This window comes from Camelus dromedarius, chromosome 35, assembly GCF_036321535.1.
Source record: "Camelus dromedarius isolate mCamDro1 chromosome 35, mCamDro1.pat, whole genome shotgun sequence".
Taxonomy (NCBI): domain Eukaryota; kingdom Metazoa; phylum Chordata; class Mammalia; order Artiodactyla; family Camelidae; genus Camelus; species Camelus dromedarius.
The window spans coordinates 5,856,592-5,870,155 of NC_087470.1; positions in this window are offsets into that span (position 1 = coordinate 5,856,592).

Genomic DNA, 13,564 nt, shown 5'->3' on the forward strand with positions numbered 1-13,564 from the left:
AACTGAGCATGTGTAGGGACGTTCGTTCATCTTGCAAAAAGGGAACGGTTTGCAGGAGAAACTTTTACTCTGAATTCTCAGTGTGTTTCCTAGCGCCGGTTTGAAGTTCCTGCAGTTTTCACAGTAGGTTTGAAGTTCCTGCAGTTTTCACAGTAAAACCGAGTTAGAGCTAGTACCTCCCCATCTATATGTATGAGTGGAATTTGCAAGTGAAAAGAAACTTTGTTTTCACAACAAGCTAGGTGCAGGACGGATTTCACACACAATTATCTCTCAGTACTGAGCATGTGGAGAGACGTTCGTTCATCAAGCACAAAAGGAACGTGTTGCAGGAGAAACTATTACTCTGGATTCTCAGTCTGTTTCCTAGCACCTTTTTGTAGTTCCTGAAGTTTTCACTGTAAACCGAGTTGGAGCTAGAACCTCCCCATATATATGTATGGAGTGGGGTTTGCAACTGAAAAGAAACTATGTGTTCCCAACAAGCTAGGTGAAGGACGGCTTTCACACCCACTAATCTCTCAGTACTGAGCATGTGGAGAGGCTTTCGTTCATCTAGCACAATGGGAACGGGTTTCAGGAGAAACTATTACTCTGATTTCTCAGTCTGTTTCCTAGTTCCGGTTTGAAGTTCCTGCAGTTTTCACTGTAAAACCGAGTTGGAGCTAGTACCTCCCCATATATATGTATGGAGTGGAGTTTGCAAGTGAAAATAATCATTGTGTTCCCAAAAAGCTAGGTAAGGACGGCTTTCACACATACATATCTCTCAGAATTTAGCATGTGGAGAGATATGCGTTCATCTAGCACAAAGGGAACTGGTTGCAGGAGAAAGTATTACTCTGGTTTCTCAGTCTGTTTCCTAGCGCCGGTTTGAAGTTCCTGCAGTTTTCACTGTAAAACAGAGTTGGAGCTAGTACCTCCCCATATATATTTATGGAGTGGAGTTTGCAAGTGAAAAGAAACTTAGTGTTCCCAACAAGCTAGGTGAAGGACGGCTTTCACACACTCTTATCTCTCAGAACTGAGCATGTGGAGAGACGTTCGTTCATCTAGCACAAAAGGAACGGTTAGCAGGAGAAACTATTACTCTGGTTTCTCAGTCTGTTTCCTAGCGCCGTTTTGAAGTTCCTGCAGTTTTCACTGTAAAACCGAGTTGGAGCTAGTACCTCCCCATATATATGTATGGAGTGGAGTTAGCAAGTGAAAAGAAACTTTGTGTTCCCAACAAGCTAGGTAAGGTCGGCTTTCACACACACTTATCTCTCAGAACTGAGCATGTGGAGAGACGTTCGTTCATCTATCACAAAGGGAACCGGTTTCAGTGGAAACTTTTTCTCTTGTTTCTCATTCTGTTTCCTAGTGCCGGTTTGAAGTTCCTGCAGTTTTCACTGTAAAACCGAGTTGGAGCTAGTACCTCCCCATATATATGTATGGATTGGAGGTTCAAAGTGAAAATAACTTTGTGTTCCCAACATGCTAGGTGAAGGACGGCTTTCACACACACTTATATTTCAGAACTGAGCATGTGGAGAGACGTTCGTTCATCTAGCACAACGGGAACGGGTTGCAGGAGAAACTTTTACTCTGGTTTCTCAGTCTGTTTCCTAGTGCCGGTTTGAAGTTCCTGCAATTTTCACTGTAAAACCGAGTTGGAGCTAGTACCTACCCATACATATGTATTTAGTGGGGTTTGCAACTGAAAAGAGATTTTGTGTTCCCAACAAGCTATGTGAAGGACGGCTTTCACACACAATTTTCTCTCAGAACTGAGCATATGGAGAGACGTTCGTTCATCTAGCACAAAGGGAACGGTTTGCAGGAGAAACTTTTACTCTGGTTTATCAGTCTGTTTCCTAGTGCCGGTTTGAAGTTACTGCAGTTTTCACTGTAAAACCGAGTTGGAGCTAGTACCTCCCCATATATATGTAAGGAGTGGAATTTGCAAGTGAAAAGAAACTTTGTGTTCCCAAAAACCTATGTGAAGTTCGTCTTTCACACACACATATCTCTCAGAACAGAGCATGTGGAGAGACGTTCTTTCATCTAGCACAAAGGGAACGGTTTGCAGGAGAAATTTTTACTCTGTTTCTCAGTCTGTTTCCTACTGCCGGTTTGAAATTCCTGCAATATTCATGGAAAACAGAGTTGGAGCTAGATCCTCCCCATATATATGTATGGAATGGGGTTTGAAGTGAAAAGAAACTTTGTGTTCCCAACAAGAAAGGTGAATTGCGGCTTTCACACACACTAATCTCTCAGAACTGAGTATGTGTAGAGACGTTCGTTCATCAAGCAGAAAGGGAACTTGTTGCAGGAGAATCTTTTACTCTGGTTTCTCAGTCTGTTTCCTACTGCCTGTTTGAAGTTCCTGCAGTTTTCACTGTAAAACAGAGTTGGAGCTAGTACCTCCAAATATATATGTAAGGAGTGGAGTTTGCAAGTGATAAGAAACTATGTGTTCCCAACAAGCTAGGTGAAGTACGGCTTTCACACCCACTTATCTCTCAGAACTGAGCATGTGGAGAGACGTTCGTTCATCTAGCACAAAGGGAACGGGTTGCAGGAGAAAATTTTTCTCAGGTTTCTCAGTCTGTTTCCTAGTGCCGGTTTGAAGTTCCTGCAGTTTTCACTGTAAAACCGAGTTGGAGGTTGTACTTACCCATACATATGTATGGAGTGGGGTTTGCAACTGAAAGAAATTTTGGGTTCCCAACAAGCTATGTGAAGGACGACATTCACACACACTTATCTCTCAGAAATAAGCATGTGGAGAGACGTTCGTTCATCTAGCATAAAGGGAACGGTTTGCAGGAGAAAATTTACTCTGGTTTCTCAGTCTTTTTCCTATTGCCGGCTTGAATTTCCTGAGATTTCTCTGTAAAACCGAGTTCGAGCTAGTACCTCCCCATATATATCTATGGAGTGGATTTTGCAACTGAAAAGAAACTTTGTGTTCCCAACAAGCTAGGTGAAGGACGGCTTTCACACACACTTATCTCTCAGAACTGAGCATGTGGAGAGACGTTCGTTCATCTAGCACAAAGGGAAAAGTTTGCAGGAGCAACTTTTACTCTGGTTTCTCAGTCTGTTTCCTAGTGCCGGTTTGAAGTTCCTGCAGTTTTCAATGTAAAACCGAGTTGGAGTTAGTACCTCAACATATATATGTTTGGAGTGGAATTTGCAAGTGAAAAGAAACTTTGTGTTCCCAACAAACTAGATGAAGGACGGCTTTCACACACACTTATCTCTCAGTACTGAGCATGTGTAGGGACGTTCGTTCATCTTGCAAAAAGGGAACGGTTTGCAGGAGAAACTTTTACTCTGAATTCTCAGTGTGTTTCCTAGCGCCGGTTTGAAGTTCCTGCAGTTTTCACAGTAAAACCGAGTTAGAGCTAGTACCTCCCCATCTATATGTATGAGTGGAATTTGCAAGTGAAAAGAAACTTTGTTTTCACAACAAGCTAGGTGCAGGACGGATTTCACACACAATTATCTCTCAGTACTGAGCATGTGGAGAGACGTTCGTTCATCAAGCACAAAAGGAACGTGTTGCAGGAGAAACTATTACTCTGGATTCTCAGTCTGTTTCCTAGCACCTTTTTGTAGTTCCTGAAGTTTTCACTGTAAACCGAGTTGGAGCTAGAACCTCCCCATATATATGTATGGAGTGGGGTTTGCAACTGAAAAGAAACTTTGTGTTCCCAACAAGCTAGGTGAAGGACGGCTTTCACACCCACTAATCTCTCAGTACTGAGCATGTGGAGAGGCTTTCTTTCATCTAGCACAAAGAGAACGGGTTTCAGGAGAAACTATTACTCTGATTTCTCAGTCTGTTTCCTAGTTCCGGTTTGAAGTTCCTGCAGTTTTCAATGTAAAACCGAATTGGAGCTAGTACCTCCCCATATATATGTATGGAGTGGAGTTTGCAAGTGAAAAGAATCATTGTGTTCCCAAAAAGCTAGGTAAGGACGGCTTTCACACATACATATCTCTCAGAATTGAGCATGTGGAGAGATATGCGTTCATCTAGCACAAAGGGAACGGGTTGCAGGAGAAAGTATTACTCTGGTTTCTCAGTCTGTTTCCTAGCGCCGGTTTGAAGTTCCTGCAGTTTTCACTGTAAAACAGATTTGGAGCTAGTACCTCCCCATATATATTTATGGAGTGGAGTTTGCAAGTGAAAAGAAACTTAGTGTTCCCAACAAGCTAGGTGAAGGACGGCTTTCACACACTCTTATCTCTCAGAACTGAGCATGTGGAGAGACGTTCGTTCATCTAGCACAAAAGGAACGGTTAGCAGGAGAAACAATTACTCTGGTTTCTCAGTCTGTTTCCTAGCGCCGTTTTGTAGTTCCTGCAGTTTTCACTGTAAAACCGAGTTGGAGCTAGTACCTCCCCATATATATGTATGGAGTGGAGTTAGCAAGTGAAAAGAAACTTTGTGTTCCCAACAAGCTAGGTGAAGTACGGCTTTCACACCCACTTATCTCTCAGAACTGAGCATGTGGAGAGACGTTCGTTCATCTAGCACAAAGGGAACGGGTTGCAGGAGAAAATTTTTCTCAGGTTTCTCAGTCTGTTTCCTAGTGCCGGTTTGAAGTTCCTGCAGTTTTCACTGTAAAACCGAGTTGGAGGTTGTACTTACCCATACATATGTATGGAGTGGGGTTTGCAACTGAAAGAAATTTTGGGGTCCCAACAAGCTATGTGAAGGACGACATTCACACACAATTATCTCTCAGAAATGAGCATGTGGAGAGACGTTCGTTCATCTAGCATAAACGGAACGGTTTGCAGGAGAAAATTTACTCTGGTTTCTCAGTCTTTTTCCTATTGCCGGATTGAATTTCCTGAGATTTCACTGTAAAACCGAGTTCGAGCTAGTACCTCCCCATATATATCTATGGAGTGGATTTTGCAACTGAAAAGAAACTTTGTGTTCCCAACAAGCTAGGTGAAGGACGGCATTCACACACACTTATCTCTCAGAACTGAGCATGTGGAGAGACGTTCGTTCATCTAGCACAAAGGAAAAAGGTTGCAGGAGCAAATTTTACTCTGGTTTCTCAGTCTGTTTCCTAGTGCCGGTTTGAAGTTCCTGCAGTTTTCAATGTAAAACCGAGTTGGAGCTAGTATCTCAACATATATATGTTTGGAGTGGAATTTGCAAGTGAAAAGAAACTTTGTGTTTCCAACAAACTAGATGAAGGACGGCTTTCACACACACTTATCTCTCAGAACTGAGCATGTGTAGGGACGTTCGTTCATCTTGCAAAAAGGGAACGGTTTGCAGGAGAAACTTTTACTCTGAATTCTCAGTGTGTTTCCTAGCGCCGGTTTGAAGTTCCTGCAGTTTTCACAGTAGGTTTGAAGTTCCTGCAGTTTTCACAGTAAAACCGAGTTAGAGCTAGTACCTCCCCATCTATATGTATGAGTGGAATTTGCAAGTGAAAAGAAACTTTGTTTTCAAAACAAGCTAGGTGCAGGACGGATTTCACACACAATTATCTCTCAGTACTGAGCATGTGGAGAGACGTTCGTTCATCAAGCACAAAAGGAACGTGTTGAAGGAGAAACTATTACTCTGGATTCTCAGTCTGTTTCCTAGCACCTTTTTGTAGTTCCTGAAGTTTTCACTGTAAACCGAGTTGGATCTAGAACCTCCCCATATATATGTATGGAGTGGGGTTTGCAACTGAAAAGAAACTATGTGTTCCCAACAAGCTAGGTGAAGGACGGCTTTCACACCCACTAATCTCTCAGTACTGAGCATGTGGAGAGGCTTTCGTTCATCTAGCACAATGGGAACGGGTTTCAGGAGAAACTATTACTCTGATTTCTCAGTCTGTTTCCTAGTTCCGGTTTGAAGTTCCTGCAGTTTTCACTGTAAAACCGAGTTGGAGCTAGTACCTCCCCATATATATGTATGGAGTGGAGTTTGCAAGTGAAAAGAATCATTGTGTTCCCAAAAAGCTAGGTAAGGACGGCTTTCACACATACATATCTCTCAGAATTGAGCATGTGGAGAGATATGCGTTCATCTAGCACAAAGGGAACTGGTTGCAGGAGAAAGTATTACTCTGGTTTCTCAGTCTGTTTCCTAGCGCCGGTTTGAAGTTCCTGCAGTTTTCACTGTAAAACAGAGTTGGAGCTAGTACCTCCCCATATATATTTATGGAGTGGAGTTTGCAAGTGAAAAGAAACTTAGTGTTCCCAACAAGCTAGGTGAAGGACGGCTTTCACACACTCTTATCTCTCAGAACTGAGCATGTGGAGAGACGTTCGTTCATCTAGCACAAAAGGAACGGTTAGCAGGAGAAACTATTACTCTGGTTTCTCAGTCTGTTTCCTAGCGCCGTTTTGAAGTTCCTGCAGTTTTCACTGTAAAACCGAGTTGGAGCTAGTACCTCCCCATATATATGTATGGAGTGGAGTTAGCAAGTGAAAAGAAACTTTGTGTTCCCAACAAGCTAGGTAAGGTCGGCTTTCACACACACTTATCTCTCAGAACTGAGCATGTGGAGAGACGTTCGTTCATCTATCACAAAGGGAACCGGTTTCAGGGGAAACTTTTTCTCTTGTTTCTCAGTCTGTTTCCTAGTGCCGGTTTGAAGTTCCTGCAGTTTTCACTGTAAAACCGAGTTGGAGCTAGTACCTCCCCATATATATGTATGGATTGGAGGTTCAAAGTGAAAATAACTTTGTGTTCCCAACAAGCTAGGTATAGGACGGCTTTCACACACACTTATATTTCAGAACTGAGCATGTGGAGAGACGTTCGTTCATCTAGCACAACGGGAACGGGTTGCAGGAGAAACTTTTACTCTGGTTTCTCAGTCTGTTTCCTAGTGCCGGTTTGAAGTTCCTGCAGTTTTCACTGTAAAACCGAGTTGGAGCTAGTACCTACCCATACATATGTATTTAGTGGGGTTTGCAACTGAAAAGAGATTTTGTGTTCCCAACAAGCTATGTGAAGGACGGCTTTCACACACAATTTTCTCTCAGATCTGAGCATATGGAGAGACGTTCGTTCATCTAGCACAAAGGGAACGGTTTGCAGGAGAAACTTTTACTCTGGTTTATCAGTCTGTTTCCTAGTGCCGGTTTGAAGTTACTGCAGTTTTCACTGTAAAACCGAGTTGGAGCTAGTACCTCCCCATATATATGTATGGAGTGGAATTTGCAAGTGAAAAGAAACTTTGTGTTTCCAACAAACTAGATGAAGGACGGCTTTCACACACACTTATCTCTCAGAACTGAGCATGTGTAGGGACGTTCGTTCATCTTGCAAAAAGGGAACGGTTTGCAGGAGAAACTTTTACTCTGAATTCTCAGTGTGTTTCCTAGCGCCGGTTTGAAGTTCCTGCAGTTTTCACAGTAGGTTTGAAGTTCCTGCAGTTTTCACAGTAAAACCGAGTTAGAGCTAGTACCTCCCCATCTATATGTATGAGTGGAATTTGCAAGTGAAAAGAAACTTTGTTTTCAAAACAAGCTAGGTGCAGGACGGATTTCACACACAATTATCTCTCAGTACTGAGCATGTGGAGAGACGTTCGTTCATCAAGCACAAAAGGAACGTGTTGAAGGAGAAACTATTACTCTGGATTCTCAGTCTGTTTCCTAGCACCTTTTTGTAGTTCCTGAAGTTTTCACTGTAAACCGAGTTGGATCTAGAACCTCCCCATATATATGTATGGAGTGGGGTTTGCAACTGAAAAGAAACTATGTGTTCCCAACAAGCTAGGTGAAGGACGGCTTTCACACCCACTAATCTCTCAGTACTGAGCATGTGGAGAGGCTTTCGTTCATCTAGCACAATGGGAACGGGTTTCAGGAGAAACTATTACTCTGATTTCTCAGTCTGTTTCCTAGTTCCGGTTTGAAGTTCCTGCAGTTTTCACTGTAAAACCGAGTTGGAGCTAGTACCTCCCCATATATATGTATGGAGTGGAGTTTGCAAGTGAAAAGAATCATTGTGTTCCCAAAAAGCTAGGTAAGGACGGCTTTCACACATACATATCTCTCAGAATTGAGCATGTGGAGAGATATGCGTTCATCTAGCACAAAGGGAACTGGTTGCAGGAGAAAGTATTACTCTGGTTTCTCAGTCTGTTTCCTAGCGCCGGTTTGAAGTTCCTGCAGTTTTCACTGTAAAACAGAGTTGGAGCTAGTACCTCCCCATATATATTTATGGAGTGGAGTTTGCAAGTGAAAAGAAACTTAGTGTTCCCAACAAGCTAGGTGAAGGACGGCTTTCACACACTCTTATCTCTCAGAACTGAGCATGTGGAGAGACGTTCGTTCATCTAGCACAAAAGGAACGGTTAGCAGGAGAAACTATTACTCTGGTTTCTCAGTCTGTTTCCTAGCGCCGTTTTGAAGTTCCTGCAGTTTTCACTGTAAAACCGAGTTGGAGCTAGTACCTCCCCATATATATGTATGGAGTGGAGTTAGCAAGTGAAAAGAAACTTTGTGTTCCCAACAAGCTAGGTAAGGTCGGCTTTCACACACACTTATCTCTCAGAACTGAGCATGTGGAGAGACGTTCGTTCATCTATCACAAAGGGAACCGGTTTCAGGGGAAACTTTTTCTCTTGTTTCTCAGTCTGTTTCCTAGTGCCGGTTTGAAGTTCCTGCAGTTTTCACTGTAAAACCGAGTTGGAGCTAGTACCTCCCCATATATATGTATGGATTGGAGGTTCAAAGTGAAAATAACTTTGTGTTCCCAACAAGCTAGGTATAGGACGGCTTTCACACACACTTATATTTCAGAACTGAGCATGTGGAGAGACGTTCGTTCATCTAGCACAACGGGAACGGGTTGCAGGAGAAACTTTTACTCTGGTTTCTCAGTCTGTTTCCTAGTGCCGGTTTGAAGTTCCTGCAGTTTTCACTGTAAAACCGAGTTGGAGCTAGTACCTACCCATACATATGTATTTAGTGGGGTTTGCAACTGAAAAGAGATTTTGTGTTCCCAACAAGCTATGTGAAGGACGGCTTTCACACACAATTTTCTCTCAGATCTGAGCATATGGAGAGACGTTCGTTCATCTAGCACAAAGGGAACGGTTTGCAGGAGAAACTTTTACTCTGGTTTATCAGTCTGTTTCCTAGTGCCGGTTTGAAGTTACTGCAGTTTTCACTGTAAAACCGAGTTGGAGCTAGTACCTCCCCATATATATGTATGGAGTGGAATTTGCAAGTGAAAAGAAACTTTGTGTTCCCAAAAACCTATGTGAAGTTCGTCTTTCACACACACATATCTCTCAGAACAGAGCATGTGGAGAGACGTTCTTTCATCTAGCACAAAGGGAACGGTTTGCAGGAGAAATTTTTACTCTGTTTCCCAGTCTGTTTACTACTGCCGGTTTGAAATTCCTGCAATATTCATGGAAAACAGAGTTGGAGCTAGATCCTCCCCATATATATGTATGGAATGGGGTTTGCAAGTGAAAAGAAACTTTGTGTTCCCAACAAGAAAGGTGAATTGCGGCTTTCACACACACTAATCTCTCAGAACTGAGCATGTGTAGAGACGTTCGTTCATCAAGCACAAAGGGAACTTGTTGCAGGAGAATCTTTTACTCTGGTTTCTCAGTCTGTTTCCTACTGCCTGTTTGAAGTTCCTGCAGTTTTCACTGTAAAACAGAGTTGGAGCTAGTACCTCCAAATATATATGTAAGGAGTGGAGTTTGCAAGTGATAAGAAACTTTGTGTTCCCAACAAGCTAGTTGAAGTACGGCTTTCACACCCACTTATCTCTCAGAACTGAGCATGTGGAGAGACGTTCGTTCATCTAGCACAAAGGGAACGGGTTGCAGGAGAAAATTTTTCTCAGGTTTCTCAGTCTGTTTCCTAGTGCCGGTTTGAAGTTCCTGCAGTTTTCACTGTAAAACAGAGTTGGAGCTAGTACCTCCAAATATATATGTAAGGAGTGGAGTTTGCAAGTGATAAGAAACTTTGTGTTCCCAACAAGCTAGTTGAAGTACGGCTTTCACACCCACTTATCTCTCAGAACTGAGCATGTGGAGAGACGTTCGTTCATCTAGCACAAAGGGAACGGGTTGCAGGAGAAAATTTTTCTCAGGTTTCTCAGTCTGTTTCCTAGTGCCGGTTTGAAGTTCCTGCAGTTTTCACTGTAAAACCGAGTTGGAGCTAGTACCTACCCATACATATGTATTTAGTGGGGTTTGCAACTGAAAAGAGATTTTGTGTTCCCAACAAGCTATGTGAAGGACGGCTTTCACACACAATTTTCTCTCAGATCTGAGCATATGGAGAGACGTTCGTTCATCTAGCACAAAGGGAACGGTTTGCAGGAGAAACTTTTACTCTGGTTTATCAGTCTGTTTCCTAGTGCCGGTTTGAAGTTACTGCAGTTTTCACTGTAAAACCGAGTTGGAGCTAGTACCTCCCCATATATATGTATGGAGTGGAATTTGCAAGTGAAAAGAAACTTTGTGTTCCCAAAAACCTATGTGAAGTTCGTCTTTCACACACACATATCTCTCAGAACAGAGCATGTGGAGAGACGTTCTTTCATCTAGCACAAAGGGAACGGTTTGCAGGAGAAATTTTTACTCTGTTTCCCAGTCTGTTTACTACTGCCGGTTTGAAATTCCTGCAATATTCATGGAAAACAGAGTTGGAGCTAGATCCTCCCCATATATATGTATGGAATGGGGTTTGCAAGTGAAAAGAAACTTTGTGTTCCCAACAAGAAAGGTGAATTGCGGCTTTCACACACACTAATCTCTCAGAACTGAGCATGTGTAGAGACGTTCGTTCATCAAGCACAAAGGGAACTTGTTGCAGGAGAATCTTTTACTCTGGTTTCTCAGTCTGTTTCCTACTGCCTGTTTGAAGTTCCTGCAGTTTTCACTGTAAAACAGAGTTGGAGCTAGTACCTCCAAATATATATGTAAGGAGTGGAGTTTGCAAGTGATAAGAAACTTTGTGTTCCCAACAAGCTAGTTGAAGTACGGCTTTCACACCCACTTATCTCTCAGAACTGAGCATGTGGAGAGACGTTCGTTCATCTAGCACAAAGGGAACGGGTTGCAGGAGAAAATTTTTCTCAGGTTTCTCAGTCTGTTTCCTAGTGCCGGTTTGAAGTTCCTGCAGTTTTCACTGTAAAACCGAGTTGGAGGTTGTACTTACCCATACATATGTATGGAGTGGGGTTTGCAACTGAAAGAAATTTTGGGTTCCCAACAAGCTATGTGAAGGACGACATTCACACACACTTATCTCTCAGAAATAAGCATGTGGAGAGATGTTCGTTCATCTAGCATAAAGGGAACGGTTTGCAGGAGAAAATTTACTCTGGTTTCTCAGTCTTTTTCCTATTGCCGGTTTGAATTTCCTGAGATTTCTCTGTAAAACCGAGTTCGAGCTAGTACCTCCCCATATATATCTATGGAGTGGATTTTGCAACTGAAAAAAACTTTGTGTTCCCAACAAGCTAGGTGAAGGACGGCTTTCACACACACTTATCTCTCAGAACTGAGCATGTGGAGAGACGTTCGTTCATCTAGCACAAAGGGAAAAGGTTGCAGGAGCAACTTTTACTCTGGTTTCTCAGTCTGTTTCCTAGTGCCGGTTTGAAGTTCCTGCAGTTTTCAATGTAAAACCGAGTTGGAGTTAGTACCTCAACATATATATGTTTGGAGTGGAATTTGCAAGTGAAAAGAAACTTTGTGTTCCCAACAAACTAGATGAAGGACGGCTTTCACACACACTTATCTCTCAGTACTGAGCATGTGTAGGGACGTTCGTTCATCTTGCAAAAAGGGAACGGTTTGCAGGAGAAACTTTTACTCTGAATTCTCAGTGTGTTTCCTAGCGCCGGGTTGAAGTTCCTGCAGTTTTCACAGTAAAACCGAGTTAGAGCTAGTACCTCCCCATCTATATGTATGAGTGGAATTTGCAAGTGAAAAGAAACTTTGTTTTCACAACAAGCTAGGTGCAGGACGGATTTCACACACAATTATCTCTCAGTACTGAGCATGTGGAGAGACGTTCGTTCATCAAGCACAAAAGGAACGTGTTGCAGGAGAAACTATTACTCTGGATTCTCAGTCTGTTTCCTAGCACCTTTTTGTAGTTCCTGAAGTTTTCACTGTAAACCGAGTTGGAGCTAGAACCTCCCCATATATATGTATGGAATGGGGTTTGCAACTGAAAAGAAACTTTGTGTTCCCAACAAGCTAGGTGAAGGACGGCTTTCACACCCACTAATCTCTCAGTACTGAGCATGTGGAGAGGCTTTCTTTCATCTAGCACAAAGAGAACGGGTTTCAGGAGAAACTATTACTCTGATTTCTCAGTCTGTTTCCTAGTTAAGGTTTGAAGTTCCTGCAGTTTTCAATGTAAAACCGAATTGGAGCTAGTACCTCCCCATATATATGTATGGAGTGGAGTTTGCAAGTGAAAAGAATCATTGTGTTCCCAAAAAGCTAGGTAAGGACGGCTTTCACACATACATATCTCTCAGAATTGAGCATGTGGAGAGATATGCGTTCATCTAGCACAAAGGGAACGGGTTGCAGGAGAAAGTATTACTCTGGTTTCTCAGTCTGTTTCCTAGCGCCGGTTTGAAGTTCCTGCAGTTTTCAATGTAAAACCGAGTTGGAGTTAGTACCTCAACATATATATGTTTGGAGTGGAATTTGCAAGTGAAAAGAAACTTTGTGTTCCCAACAAACTAGATGAAGGACGGCTTTCACACACACTTATTTCTCTGAACTGAGCATATGGAGAGACGTTCGTTCATGTATCACAAAGGGAACGGGTTGCAGGAGAAACATTTCTCTGGTTTCTCAGTATGTTTCCTAGTGCCGGTTTGAAGTTCCTGCAGTTTTCACTGTAAAACAGAGTTGGAGCTAGTACCTCCCCATATATATGTATGGATTGGAGTTTGAAAGTGAAAAGAAACTTTGTGTTCCCAACAACCTAGGTGAAGGACGGCTTTCACACACAATTATCACTCCGAACTGAGCATGTGGAGAGACGTTCGTTCATATAGCAAAAATGGAACGGGGTGCAGGAGAAACTTTTACTCTGGTTTCTCTGGTTTTTTCCTAGCGCCGGTTTGAAGTTCCTGCAGTTTTCACTGTAAAACCGAGTTGGAGCTAGTACCTCCCCATATATATGTATGGAGTGGAGTTTGCAACTGAAAAGAAACTTTGTGTTCCCAACAAGCTAGTTGAAGGACGGCTTTCACACCCACATATCTCTCAGAACTGAGCATGTGGAGAGACGTTCGTTCATCTAGCACAAATGGAACGGGTTGCAGGAGAATCTTTTACTCTGGTTTCTCAGTCTGTTTCCTAGTGCAGGTTTGAATTTCCTGCAGGTTTCACTGTAAAACCGAGTTGGAGCTAGTACCTACCCATACATATGTATTGTGTGGGGTTTGCAACTGAAAAGAAACTTTGTGTTCCAAACAAGCTATGTGAAGGATGGCATACACACACATTATCTCTCAGAACTGAGCATGGGGAGAGACGTTCGTTCATGTAGAACAAAGGGAACGGTTTGCAGTAGAAATTATTTCTCT